Source organism: Pan troglodytes, chromosome 7, assembly GCF_028858775.2.
Source record: "Pan troglodytes isolate AG18354 chromosome 7, NHGRI_mPanTro3-v2.0_pri, whole genome shotgun sequence".
Lineage (NCBI taxonomy): Eukaryota > Metazoa > Chordata > Mammalia > Primates > Hominidae > Pan > Pan troglodytes.
The window spans coordinates 78,424,768-78,439,736 of NC_072405.2; the positions used below are offsets into that span (position 1 = coordinate 78,424,768).

A 14,969-nucleotide genomic window follows, 5' to 3' on the forward strand; every position below is an offset into this window, starting at 1 on the left:
AGATGTACACCAAGAATGAATCCTAATGTAAATTATGAACCCTGGATGACAAGGATGTGGCAATGTAAGTTCATCACTTGTAATGAACCTACTTCTCTGGTGGGACTCTTCATAATGGAGGAGGCTATGCATGTGTGAGGCAGGGAATACACGGGAAATCTTTGTACCTTTCTCTCAATGTTGCTGTGAACCTAAAACTCTAAAAAATAAGATCTTTTTTTCAACCTAAAAAGCTACACCTAGATTAAAGTCTATTTTTTAGAAAGGCAAGGCCAAAGTTTGGGAGAAAATATTTGCAAAGACTCATACCCAGAATACCTAAAGAGTTCTTACAATTCAATAATTAGAAGATTAAAACACTAATGGAGAAAGGGCAAAAATTTTGGACAGTTGTATCACCAAAGAAGGTATCAAGATGGAAAATAATCTATGCAAAAATACTTAACACCATTGATCATTGGATAAGTGCAAATAAAAGCAATGAGATACCACTATCACTAGAATGACTAAAATTAGAAAGACTGACCATATCAAGTAGTAGCAAGGATGTGGAGCAACTAGAACTCTCATACATCACTGGTGGGAATGCATAAAAGTACAGCCATGATGGAAAATAGTTTGATAGTTTCTTAGAAAGTTAAACATACAGGCCAGGTGTGGTGGCTCACGCCTGTAATCCCAGCACTTTGGGAAGCCGAGGCGGGTGGATCACCTGAGGTCAGGAGTTTGAGACCAGCCTGGCCAACATGGTGAAACCCCATCTCTACTAAAAATACAAAAATTAGACAGGCATGGTGGTGTGCGCTTGTAATCCCCGCTACCCAGGAGGCTGAGACAGGAGAATCGCTGGAAACTGGCAGGCAGAGGCTATCAAGAGTGTGCCACTGCACTTCAGCCTGGGCAACAGAGCAAGACTCTGTCTGAAAAAAAAAAGAAAGAAAGAAAGAGAAGGAAGGAAGGAGAAAGAAGAAAGAAAGAAAGAAAGAAAGAAAGAAAGAAAGAAAGAAAGAAAGAAAGAAAGAAAGAAAGAGAAAGAAAGAAAAAGAAAAGAAAGAAAGGGAAGGAAGGAAGGAAGGGGAAAGAGAGAGAGAGAGAAAGGAAGAAAGGAAGGAAGGAAGGGAGGGAGGGAAGGAAGGAGAGAGAGAGAGAGAAAGAAAGAAATTTACCATATGACCCAGCAATTCCATTCTTAGATTACCCAAGACAAATTAAAATACATGTTCACACAACTAGTGCTAGAGAGCATCTCAAGTGGTTTTGGAGGCAAGAAGGGGGTGGAGATTGCACAATGGCACAAGCAGACATTTTGGGTGATGGAAACATTATCATGATAGTAGTGGTAAATATAGGACTATAGATATTTGTCAAAGCAACCAAATTCTATACTTAAATTTAGTAAATCTTATTGTAATTTAAAATTATATCTCAATAAAATTGATGCAAAAAAATATAATTATTGACATAAGTTATTCTATGATAAATGCCTAACAGTGGTCCCAATAACTATAGACCTCAGGAGACAGAAAAGGAAGAAGAGAATGAATACTTATAAAGTGCTTCCTGTGTGCTTTCTAAACACAATAGTAAATCCTGCCAACAAGTTATCTGAAATATAAGTTTAGTTAGTTTGCACTTTGAAGAAGCTGTCTGATCTTTGAAATAGTAAGAAATGTACCCAAGTCACAAAACTAGTAAGCAGTAGATTCAAACCCAAGTCTGACTTTGAAATCCAAGTACTACACTATACCACATGGCTTCCCAAGTAATTTAAATACAGCCACAAATGAAATCACACTTTAACCCAACAAATATCAAGAGCAAACCATCCAAAAGAAATCAAACCACCATTGCTGTTCTCCTAGCAGAAGCATATTAATATGTGCAACAGCCAAATAATACATAAGAAATCTCAACACCAAGTCCTAATCTTTTAAATAGAGAGTCCTGAGTAGTCATAGAAGCTATTATAATATTCAGAGCAAAGTTATTATAGAGATGTTTGCATAAATACACTATGTGAAATTTTCAAATTCACTTATACATTTTATCAAATTCTCAAGGACATTTCTGGAGTAATCTCATCACTTATAGAGCATTAATTCTGATGCCTGACCACAGATGATATAGTTATTATGTAATATTTAATAGTTCAAAATGGAAAGTTAATATACTTCTAAAAATACCAAAGAAACTAGTATATAAAAATGTCAACTGTGATCACCAAAAATTGCTTCTAGATGTATCTAACTATCTCATACTCTCTTTAAGAGTTCTGCATTTCATATCAGGGATGGCCTGAATAAGTAACATTATTTCATATGTGACAACTGTTTAGCTTATTGTCAATGATACAGATTTATCATGATCTTATAAACCTCATGATCCATCCAATCCCTCAATTTTTAACTACTTTCAGGAAGTTTCACCAATAGGCAAATATGCTGAGGGACAAAAAAATTAATACTAGGAGCATTTTAAAAAATAATTATATGCTGTCCCTAGCAGGCTTCAGTGCTTAAGCTACAACAATTAATGTGATGTACCAAATTTTCACAAGTGCACTGCATCTTAGCAGCTCATCTAATGGAGTTTGGGTAATACTATTCATTAGTAAGAACCCTTAGAAACAATCCATGATTGTGTTCTCCCCAAGAAAGTGATCTCTTCATGATTTGGCAAATGTGGGCACACACACACACAACAACAACTTAATAGTTGTTTTTGTAGTCATCTATAAAATGGAGAGCTAAAGTACATACTTGGTCATCTAGAATCCCTCAAAAAATTATCTTGCATAGAACTGTCTAGGTAATTGAGGAAAATGATGTCTATGTCAAATATTTGGAGAAAGCTCTAAATTAATGAATACTTTGACTACTTAAACAGCCTGAAAGAAATTAAGTAAAAGCCTTGACAACTCAGCCTAACAAAATAGGGAATAGTTAAGGATCCATTCCAATAATTTTGGGAGAAAGAGTGAAGATGCATTTAAAATGTTAGTAGATTGAATTTGCAAAGCTGTCTGCATGGCAGAAGGCAAGGAAACCTGTTTGTAACCCAGGGCTGAGCAGCTGCCCTCTGCTGACTTGTCCTCATCCCTTCCCCATGAATGCAGCCAGAGTCTCACATCATCACCCACAGCATGAAATCAGAAGGAGCCTTACGTCATTTCAACTCGTGGCATCTAGCACTGACATATCAACCTCTTCTTACAAAAAGAAACTTTATTCTTTCCAACTTCTGATACATTTCTGACCAATCAAGATTCAGACCTATACGTGCCCTAAATTGACAAACGATTTTCCCGCATTGGAAGTGCTTCAAATATATAACTTTCTCTTTATGCCACATGATCGTTGCAATTGAGTAGTGTCCGGCCACTGACCCGAAAGAAGCTGTTAGTTTTGCAGACAGCCCTAGTTATCAGCATCCGCATGTGCTTATGCACCATGGTAATGAATCAAGGTTGCCCGGATTGGATGATAACATGACTTCAGGTCCACAATCCCTCAGCCTAAACCTTTAAAGCTGGATGTGTCTTGGAATTAAGAATTTTTCACATTTTACAAAAGTAAAATGGTGCCTGAGGATGTATGTTATGTAACATCCCAATGAAGTCTGGAATGGCATTCCAAAATCAAGCACACTAACATTTCTGCAACGAACGAGTATTCACACTAAGTATAATTTTGAAAATAGCCTCAAATCAGGCCAGGTTAGGCTTTGCCATCACGTGAGTTATGAACTATTTGATCTCAAAGCTTTTAGCAGAATATAGAAGTAATAGCAGAGGAATAGTAGCAGTGGAAAATCATTATGAGAACTGGTATATGCAAACAGATGCCAGGCACTAGCTATACATGATCTCCTTAATCTCCCCAACAACCTTGAGGTCAAAACTACTTTCAAGAGGGTGTTTTACACAAACTGACTTAAAAACACTCTTTTTACAATGTACATGATATATAAATGTTTTAAACCCCTTTCCCAAATCATGAATCAAACCCAATATTGTTATTAGCCCACTCTTTTACTGGCTTTCTCATTTTGAATGACATTTCTGTTCTTGATTATAGGATTTTAATCTCATTAGAGTCCTACATAACAAATCCAGAGGTAGATTTAAGAGAAAAAAATCACACAATTTCAAATTATTTCAGGAGGGCAACCCTGAGATTATTCACTAGTTCAGCAACTCAAACCAAAATTACACACTAACAATTATCCCATTAAGGAGCTTTGCTTCCTTTTGTGAAGTATGCTCATCCCCAAAGTGTGAAATTTATGTTTACTCTACCATTACAAGGGAAAACTTGATTTAAAAAAAACAAAAGACTGTATGAGAGCTCAAGGTGTTAATATGGAATTGGATGGTAATCTGCTGAGTCTAGGACTTGTATACTGAGACCTGTGAAAATCTCATTACCTATCTTAGCCCACAGTCTCCATATGCAGCTCAAGTGACCCTCAGTCTTCCTAGCTGTGTATTCTACATTTAACTTATTAATTTGGATTCGGTCTTATCCAAATCATGCCAACTCAGCTTGCAAACTCCTCACCCAGATTACATCTTGTGGAGTTTTTATAAACATATTACTCTAAGAATTACTAACATCATAGTATATGAGGCTAGAGTGATATGATAATCACCCCTCATATCTCCAGTAAACAATTCACTCTAACAACCTTGGTATAAACTGATTATACATATAATTATCATTTTTAATGTTCATCTTGTTCAAACAATGAATTAGATACTATAACAATATAATGCATTAGCATTTTATTCTTTAAGATGCTTCCCTACTGTGTACCTTAATTAAGGAACAAGGAAAGCATCCCAACTAAATTTATAGTCTTAGTATAATCTAAAATTATCTTCTCACAAATATGAAAGTCTTTGCTATTGCAAATGTCTTAGGTTGAGTTCCTTCAGAAGCCAAACCTAAAAGATTTGAATGCAAGTAATTTGGCATGATTCTGGAATCCACGTCTACTGTGCTTAAAGATACCACACCCTGTGCTGATTCTTCTAAATACTATCTGTCTCTGAAATATCCCCAAACATATGTATTTATTTCCACACATAGTCATCTGTTTCAGTATTGTGTGTGTGTTCATCCCCCAAGAAACGAAACGCATTCTCAAGCAGTAAAACCGACCCAGGACACAACACTGTGCCTCTTGGCTAATGGGCCTTAGCTACTATAGAGCACCATCACCTTCAGCCAATCTACCAAAGCAAATATGTCTCCATATTGTTGGCTTCTCTTTTATCCATTTATTTTGTGTTTTGTGAACAATTTTGGCCCATACTGTCCCAAAAATCAGTATGCAAGCAATAGTGCTGGATGTGTGACAAAAATTAAAACCTAGGAGAATCAACCTGAACATGGAAAGGCAAGACATTTTAGCTCCCTAGGCAAGAAGTGTTATCTCCCTTGAGGCATCATCAAGTAAGTGGTCAAAGACAGTAAGCGTCTTCTATGTGGAATCATAAAAAGAGCTCAAATATTCAGAAAGAGAATGAAACAGTTGTTACCACCTGTTGGGTGGGGGAGTGGCCAGGGAATGGGAAATGCAGGTCAAAGAATTCAAAACAGCAGATGTGTATGATGAACAAGTTTAGACATCTATCGTACAACATGAGAACTAAAGTTAATAAAATTATATTGTATATCAGGTTTTTTGTTAAATAAGTGGATTTTAGCTGCTGTCTTATCACCAAAAATTAACTATCTGAGATGATAGATATGTTAATATCCTTCACTACTGTAACTTTTCTATTAATATATGTATCCCACAACATGTTGTAAACCTCAAATATATACAATAAAATTTATTTTAAAATAATAAAAATATTGACAGTACAACAGAGTGACTATAGTCAATAATAACTTAACTGTACATTTTAAAATAACTAAAAGAGGGTAATTGGGCCGGGCACGATGGCTCACGCCTGTAATCCCAGCACTTTGGGAGGCTGAGGCGGGTGGATCACCTGAGATCAGGAGTTCAAGACCAGCCTGGCCAATATGGTGAAACTCTGTCTCTACTAAAAATACAAAAATTAGCTGGGCATGGTGGTGGATGCCTGTAATCCCAGCTACTTGGGAGGCTGAGGCAGAAGAATCACTTGAACCCAGGAGGCGGGGTTGCAGTGAGCCGAGATCATGTGACTGCACTCCAGCCTGGGCAACAGAGCGAGACTCCTTCTCAAAAAAAAAAAAAAAAAAAAAGGACTGTAATTGGATTGTTTGTAACTCAAAGGATAAATGCTTGAAGGGATGAATACCCCATTCTCCATGATGTGCTTATTTCACACTGCATGCCTGTACCAAAGCATCTCATGTACCCCATAAATATATACACCTACTATGTACCCACAAAATTAAAAATTAAAAAATGTAATAATAATACTAAATACTTAAAAAGTGGGAGAAACATATTTGTAACATTTATCTCACCTAAAGACTTCATATCCCTAATAAATTTTAACTATTAAAATTGAGGAAAGAGAGCCAGGTGTGGTGGCACACACGTGTAGTCCCAGCTACTTGGGAGGCTGAGCTGGGAGAATCACTTGAGCCCAGGAGTGTGAGGCTGCAGTGAGCTATGCTTGTGCCTGTGAATAGCCACTGCATTCCAACCTAGGCAATATAATGAGACCCTATCTCTAAAATTAAAAAAAAGAATAATAATTGAGGAAAGAAACTGTGATACGTGCACACATCAGAATAATATGCGGTTTTAAACTACAATGAACAAGAGCAGTATAAACTAAAAACAAAAAGAATCAAGGACAGTGAAGGTGAAGATCAGCAGTCACATGGGATTGGTGAAGGGAGCCTGCTGACATTCTGAGGGCATCATAAACACAACTGCTGCCCAGGAAGACTGAGTAACAACTGGGTGAGTAGAACCAGAAAGAACAAAGGCCAGAGGCACACCATGACTTCAGGGGATTTGAAGAGAACAGAGAGCTGTTGCCAGGACTGCCATTGTACAAACAGCATATTCCCTTCCAATGTTACTTACATAGAAAGAAGGAAAGGAGGGAGGAATGCAGGGAGGAGGGGAGAAAGGAAGGAAGGGATGAGGGAAAAGAATAAAGGGCTGGAATTTCCCCAGGCTGTCAGAGGGTGCAGAGCTGAGGCTTCTTGTAACTGTCCCTCTGTTCCTGCAGCCTAAAGGTCCTCTGATCACATCCCCTTCCTCCCTCATTCTTGGCTAGCTGAGCTCCCATCACCACCCACCACCTGGGTGTTCTAGGGTACATTTCAAAGGAGCAGAAACTGGGGGCAAGAACATGCACGGAGCCATCCCAGCATGATCACTCTGCAGGGACAGAGAAACGTGAAACCTCTGCAAAACCAGAATGGCAGCAATCATGATAAAATGAGTAGACACTGTAAATCCAAGACATGGATGTACTGAGTCAGGAGATAAGAGATTTGAGGGAGGGACACTATATTGTTAAATTACAGTCATTAAAAATTGTGCTTTGTTTGTTTAGAAGAAAAATACTAAATTCATGACAAATATTTAATACATTTAAAAATATCGGAGATGTAATGTTTCTCTCCTTCCAAGTCTGCAGTGCTGCTCCACAGTTTTCATTTGACACAGCAAGTGCACACCATGTGCCAGAGGCTCTGTTAGGCACTGAGATCATGGAGACGACTGAGAGATAGTAACTTCCCTCAAGAAGCCCAGAGTCCAGTGTGACAGCATCCAGGTCATTAACAACAGAAGCATTTGCTCTGAAACTAGGATTTTACTAACTGAAGCGTTATTTCATTTTTAAAATCCTATACCCAAGAATTTAAAGACCTTCTCTAATAAGTGAATTACAGAAGGCTTGCTTTGGGAGATATTCAAGCAAATATTGATCTAACCATTAAAAGAAGCTCAGACTATCAGGATAAACAACATTATAAATAGTAAAGTCAAAACAAAGTCAACAAGGAAAAGATCCAAGTCAAAATTCTGTCTTTGCTTTTAAATAAAATGAAGTATTTTTATTCTAGCATCTATTTTTATCAAATATTAGATATATTAATCCATCTGTCAATATCCTAGCTATTACCCATCTTCTTCTGTAGAGCACTGGGGTGTTAGAAAATGTAAGCACCCTTAGAAATACTATAATTTAGTTGGAGAGAAGAAACAGACAACAGAAATGTTAAAAGATATAGATTAATACCATTTCAACATAAGAAAATCTCAAGCCAGTGTGTGATTAATGGCCAAACAGAGCAGTGCTATTGCAATTCACAAAGGAAAAAAAAATGAACATTTCAGACAAGTGTATATTAAGGCAAGATCTTGAAGGACAAGTAAAATTTGGACATAAAGGGGGCAAGAGGGCAAAAGTGCTCCTGTACAGAAATATGGTAGGAAAAGACCGTAAATAAGGTAAGGAGTGAATTATTTGAGATAGCAGAGATAGAGTAATGTGGACAGCTTTCAATGTCGAGCCAGGAAATTGGATTTTATCCTCGGCAATGGGGAATATAAGGAGCCTATGCCAGTGTTTGAGCAAAGGAATGATATAAGGTGATATTTTAAGAGCATTTGTCTGGCTTTACTATGTAAGAATTAAAAGGAACCCGATGGATAAGAAAACTCGATAGTCCAGACATGAAGTGGTAAGGATCATAAGTAGGCTGGGACAGTGGACAGTAGTGTGAGAGGTTTAGGAGAAAAGATTCATAAGACTTGATAAGTTATTAGAGACCAGGAGATTCGCTGGTCTCAACAATAGGTGGCCAAGGGAAAAAAAATCATTAATGAAATTAAAGTCAAGATGCAAGACGTTTCAAAGTAGATGAAAGCTAATGGAAATAGGTCATAAAACGGAGGTAAAAGCACTAATCATAGGACTTAATGTAGTGAGTGGTATACTCTTTGGAAAAAAAATCATAGTAAATATACTGTTTTGGGGTTTTTTTTAGGTTTTTTGTTTGTTTGTTTGTTTTTGTTGTTGTTGTTGTTTGGTTTTTTTGTTTTTTGTTTTTTGTTTTGAGACGGAATCTCACTCTCTGCCCAGGCTGGATGGATGCAGTGGCATGATCTCAGCTCACTGCAGCCTCTGCCTCCTGGGTTCAAGCGATTTTCCTGCCTCAGCCTCCCAAGTATCTGGGACTACAGGTGCACACCACCACACCCAGCCACTTTTTGTGTGTTTTTAGTAGAAACGGGGTTTCACCATACTGGCCAGGCTGGTCTCACACTCCTGACCTCAAGTGATCCACCTGCCTCGGCCTCCCAAAGTGCTGGGATTACAGGCATGAGCCATTGTGCTCAGCCAATATACTGTTTTTAAATAATATTTTTTTTCTAACTATAAAGTAACTTAAGTTCAGTGCACACAAATTTGGTATCAAAAAAAAAAATCCAAAGAAATAAAAGTCATTCAGAACCCTACTACCCAGAGATGGCTACTTTCACACATGTTTATCTTTTGAGTCTTTTTTTTTCCTATGTCAATAAAAATAATAATAATAATAGAGCTGACATGGTGGCTCACACCTGTTATCTCAACACTTTGGAAGGTTGAGGCAGACGGATCAGCCTTGGCCTATCCTCTTGAGGTCAGGAGTTTGAGACCAGCCTGGCCAACATGGCAAAACCCCTCTCTACTAAAAATACAAAAATCAACCGGGTGTGATGGCTCGCACCCATAATCCCAGCTACTCGGGAGGCTGAGGCACAAGAATCACTTGAACCCAGGAGACAGAGGTTGCAGTGAGCTGAGATCACCCTGCTGCACTCCAGCCTGGGTGACAGAGTGAGACTCTGTCTCTAAATAAATAAATAAATAAATAAAATAAAATTTTTAAAAATGAGAGGGAAAGGGAGTAGAGGAGAGAGAAGAATGGCTAAGATTTATTGACTGCCTATTACATTCCAAGCATTAGTCTAAGTTCTTGACATATCTTAACAGTTATTCTTTGCAACAACTCTATGAGCTAGATAATATTACTATCCCTTTATGCAGGTGGAGAAACCAGGGCCCAGAGAGATCAAGTCTGCTGAGGCTGCCTCACTTGTGAGGTGGGCAAGCAGCAGACATGGCACTTTCTGGGAGTCATGGTTTCCCTGGCAGTCCTGGTGCTATTGCTTTAGAGGGCATGGAAAGAAACAGAACAGGTGGCAGAGAGATGTATGCATTATCATGGATGAGAACTGAAGACAGTTGCTGGAAGGAGACTGGATGATAGAATTTTGTGCCCTGTGGTACCCTGCTTGTCAAAAGCTTCCACCAGAATGGGAAAGTTTTGCTGAATGGGGAGAAGTTCTTGAGGTTAATGTAGCAAAAGTAGATGTCACAGGGCAGCCAGGACTGAGTAGACAGTTCATCATAACTGCTCTCCTACTATTTATCATTGTAAAGATGGTGAATTTAGACACCATCAGGGTCCAAGGACTAAGAAGGACTTCAGAAACTTTATAAGTGATGAAAAGTGGAAGAGTATTGAACCAATTCCATCATGGTTTGGTTCAGGTTCTTTTCTGATGAGCAGTATGTCAGCACTCTTTCAACTCTCTATGTGGATCAGGATTTATCATAACTATTTTATTGAAGACCTTAGATTACCGGTTTGGAAATTGTATACAGTTTTTGCTTTAGCAATTCTGCTTTCAGGGCTGTTTTTAGGACTCTTTATAATATTTGTGGCAGATTGCCTTTGTCCTTCAAAAAGGTGCAGACTGCAGCCATACTTGTTATATTAGTTCATTCTTGCACTGCTCTAAAGAAATAGCTGAGACTGGGTAATTTATAAAGAGAAGAGGTTTAAGTGGCTCACCATTCTGCAGGCTCTACAGGAAGCATGACAGCTTCTGCTCAGCTTTAGGGTAGGCCTCAAGAAACTTACCATTGTGGCAAAAGGCAAAGGAGAAGCTGGTTCTTCACATAGCCAGAGCAGGAGGAAGAGAGAGAGGGAAGAGGTGCTACACACTTTTAAACAACCAAATCTCACAATAACTCACTCAATCACTATCATGAGAACAGCACTGAGGGGATGGTGCTAAACCATTCATGAGGGACAACCCCTGTGATCCAATTACTTCCCACCAGGCCCCACCTCCAACATTGGGGATTACAGTTTGACATGAGATTTGGGCAAGGACACATATCTAAGCCATATCACTCCACCTCTGGCCCTTCTCAAATCTCACATCCTTCTCACATTGCAAAATACAATTATCCCTTTCCAACAGTACCCCAAAGTCTTAACTTATTCCAGCATTAACTCAAAAGTCCAAAGTTCAAAGTCTCATCTGAGACAAGGCAAATCCCTTCAGCCTATGAACTTGTAAAATCAAAAACAAATTAGTTACTTCCAAGACACAATAGGGTACAGGAATTGAGTAAATACTCCCATTCCAAAAGAGATAAATTCAGCAAAAAGGGCTACAGATCCCTTACAAGTCCAACAAGTCCAAAATCCAGCAGGGCAGTCGTTAAATCATAAGCTCCAAAAGAATCTCCTTTGACTCCATGTCCCACATCCAAGGCACTCTGATGCAAGGGGTGGGCTCCCAAGGCCTTGGGCAGCTCTGCCCTGTGACTTTAAAGGATTCAGTCCTCAAAGTTGCTCTCATGGTATGGCAATGAGTGCCTGTGGCTTTTCCAGGCTAAGGGTGCAAGATGACAGTGGATCCACTATTCTGAGGTCTGGAGGATGGTGGCCCTCTTCTCACAGCTCCACTAGGCAGTGCCCCAATGGGGACTTTGTGTGGGGGCTCCAACCCCACATTTCTCCTCTGCACTGCCCTAGTAAACGGTCTCCATGAGGGCTCCGACCCTGCAGCAAGCTTCTACCTGGACATTCAGGCTTTACCAAACATCCTCTGAAATCTAGGTGGAGGCTCCCAAGCCTCAGCTCTTGTGCTCTGTGCACCAACAGGGTTAACACTGCATGGAAGCCTCCAAGGCTTACAGCTTACACCCTCTGAAGCATCAGCCCAAACTGTACCTGGGACTCTTTGAGGCATGGCTGAAGTTGGAGCAGCCGGGATGTGGAAAGCAGTGTCCCGAGATTGCACAGGGCAGGGGGTGCCCTGGGTCTGGCCCATGAAATCACTCTTCCCTTCTAGGCCTCTGGGCCTGTGATGGGAGGAGCTGTCATGAAGGTCTCTGAAGTGCCTTCAAGGCCTTCTTCCCATTGTCTTATCTATTAGTATTTGTCTTACTTTTAACTATGCAAATTTATCCATCCTGACTGAATTCCTCCCCAGAAAATGAGGTTTTTTTGTTTTTTTTTTTTTTTCTACCTCATGGCCAGGCTGGAAATTTACCAAACTTTTGTGTTCTGCTTCCTTTTTAAATATAAATTCCAGGGCCAGGTGCAGTGGCTCACACCTGTAATCACAGCATTTTGGTAGGCTGAGGCAGGAGGATCACTTGAGACCAGGAGTTCAAGACCAGCAAGAGAAACACAGCAAGACCCTGCCTCTACTAAAAATACAAGAAAATTAGCCAGGCATGGTGGCATATGCCTATAAACCCATCTACTCAGGAGGCTGTGGTGGGAGGATCACCTGAGCCTGGGAGGCAGAGGTCTACAGTGAGCCATGATCATGCCACTGCACTCCAACCTGGGGAACAAAGCAAGATTCTGTCTCAAACATTTTATATATATATATACACACACACACATATACATGTATATATATTATATATGTATATATACGTGTGTATGTATATATATTTTTTTCAACTTTCAGGTCATTTCTTTGCTCATACATATGAGCATAAAATGTTAGAAGCAGCCAGGCCATATCTTGAATACTTTGCTGATTAGAAATGACTTCCACTAGATACCCTAAATCATCTCTCTCAAGTTCAAAGTTCCACAGATTCCTACAGCAGAGGCACAATGCAGCCAGACCTTTGCTAATGCGTAGCAAAAGTGACCTTTACTCTAGTTTCTAATAAGTTCCTTATCTCCATCTGAGACCTCATCAGCCTTGACTTTATTGTACATATCACTATCAGCATTTTGGTCACAACCATTTAACAAGTCTCTAGGAAGTTCCAAACTTTCCTTCATCTTCCTGTGTTGCGGAAAGTAAGGGACCTCGAATGGAGGGACCAGCTGAAGCCATGGCAGAAGAACATGGATTGTGAAGATTTCATGGACATTTGTTAGTTCCCCAAATTAATACTTTTATAATTTCTTATGCCTGTCTTTACTGCAATCTCTGAATATAAATTGTGAAGATTTCATGGACACTTATCACTTCCCCAATCAATACCCTTGTGATTTCCTATGCCTGTCTTTACTTTAAACTCTTAATCCCGTCATCTTCGTAAGCTGAGGAGGTTGTATGTCGCCTCAGGACCCTATGATGATTGCGTTAACTGCACAAATTGTTTGTAGAGCATGTGTGTTTGAACAATATGAAATCTGGGCACCTTGAAAAAAGAAAAGGATATCAGCAATGTTCAGGGAACAAGAGAGATAACCTTAAACTCTGACTGCTGGTGAGCTGGGCGGAACAGAGCCATATATCTCTTCTTTCAAAAGCAAATGGGAGAAATATTGCTGAATTCTTTTTCCCAGCAAGGAACATCCCTGAGAAAGAGAATGCATCCCTGAGGGCAGGCCTCTAAAATGGCCACTTTGGTGGGGGTGGCCGTCTTTTATGGTTGAAGCTGTAGGGATGAAATAAGTCCCAGTCTCCCGTAGCGCTCCCAGGCTTATTAGGACAAGGAAATTCCCACCTAATAAATTTTGGTCAGACTGGTTGTCTGCTCTCAAACCCTGTCTCCTGATAAGATGTTATCAATGACAATGCGTGCCCAAAACTTCATTAGCAATTTTAATTTTGCCCCGGTCCTGTGGTCCTGTGATCTCGCCCTGCCTCCATTTGCCTTGTGATATCTTATTACCTTGTGAAGCATGTGATCTCTGTGACCCACACCCTATTTGTACACTCCCTCCCCTTTTGAAAACCACTAATAAAAACTTGCTGGTTTTATGGCTTAGGGGGAATCACGGAGCCTGCCGACATGTGATGTCTCCCCCGGACACCCAGCTTTAAAATTTCTCTTTTGTACTCTTTCCCTTTACTTCTCAGACCAGCCGACACTTAGGGAAAATAGAAAAGAAGCTACGTGAAATATCGGGGGTGAATTTCACCTGATATCTGGCTGAATTTCTCCCAATACCTGTCTTCTTCTGAGCCCTCCACACTCTTTCAACCTCTACCTATTACCCAGCTCTAAAGTCACTTCCACATTTTCAGGTATCTGTATGGCAATGCCCCACTCCTCAGTACCAATTTTCTGTATTGGTCCTTTCTTACACTGCTCTAAAGAAATACCTGAGACTGGGTAATTTATAAAGAAAAGAGCTTTAATTGGCTCATGGTTCTACAGGCTGTAGAGGAAGCATGACGGCTTCTGCTTGGCTGCTGACGAGGCCTCAGGAAAGTTACAATTACAATGAAAGGCAAAGGGGAAGCTGGCACTTCACATGGCCAATGCGAGAGGAAGAGAGAGAGGGAAGAGGTGCTACACACTTTTAAATAACCAGATTTCATGATAACTAACCCACTCACTATCACAAGAACACCACAGAGTGGATGGTGTTAAACCATTGATGAGTGACCACCCCCATGATTTAATCACCTCCCACCAAGCTCCACCTCCAACACTGGGGATTACAATTCGACATGAGATTTGGGCAGGGACACAGATCCAAGCCATAGCACCAGTCCAAAAAATTATTACCAGAATCTTCTCAACCTTTGAACAATGTAGAGGAGGAACACGAGGTGGATGAAGAAGTTTCCAAAGAGGAAGCTGAAAGTAAAGAAGGATTAAAGAAAGGCTTTCCATAGAATGCCATACATTGGCCATGGATAAATCCTAACTTTTATAGTTATCTTAATATTATGATTTTGACAACAATAGAAGATTAATCATTTCTTTTGGTTTGAAGTGCAATGTT

General features: G+C 39.7%; 1 protein-coding gene and 1 pseudogene across 3 annotated transcripts in view; one reads left to right on the top strand and one right to left on the bottom strand.

Moving 5' to 3' along the window:
• SLCO5A1 (solute carrier organic anion transporter family member 5A1) overlaps positions 1–14,969 on the bottom strand; it is a 161,365-nt gene that overhangs the window by 111,379 nt on the left and 35,017 nt on the right. The window lies entirely within an intron of this gene.
• Positions 9,998–14,940, top strand: LOC104007665 (thioredoxin-related transmembrane protein 1-like; annotated as a pseudogene).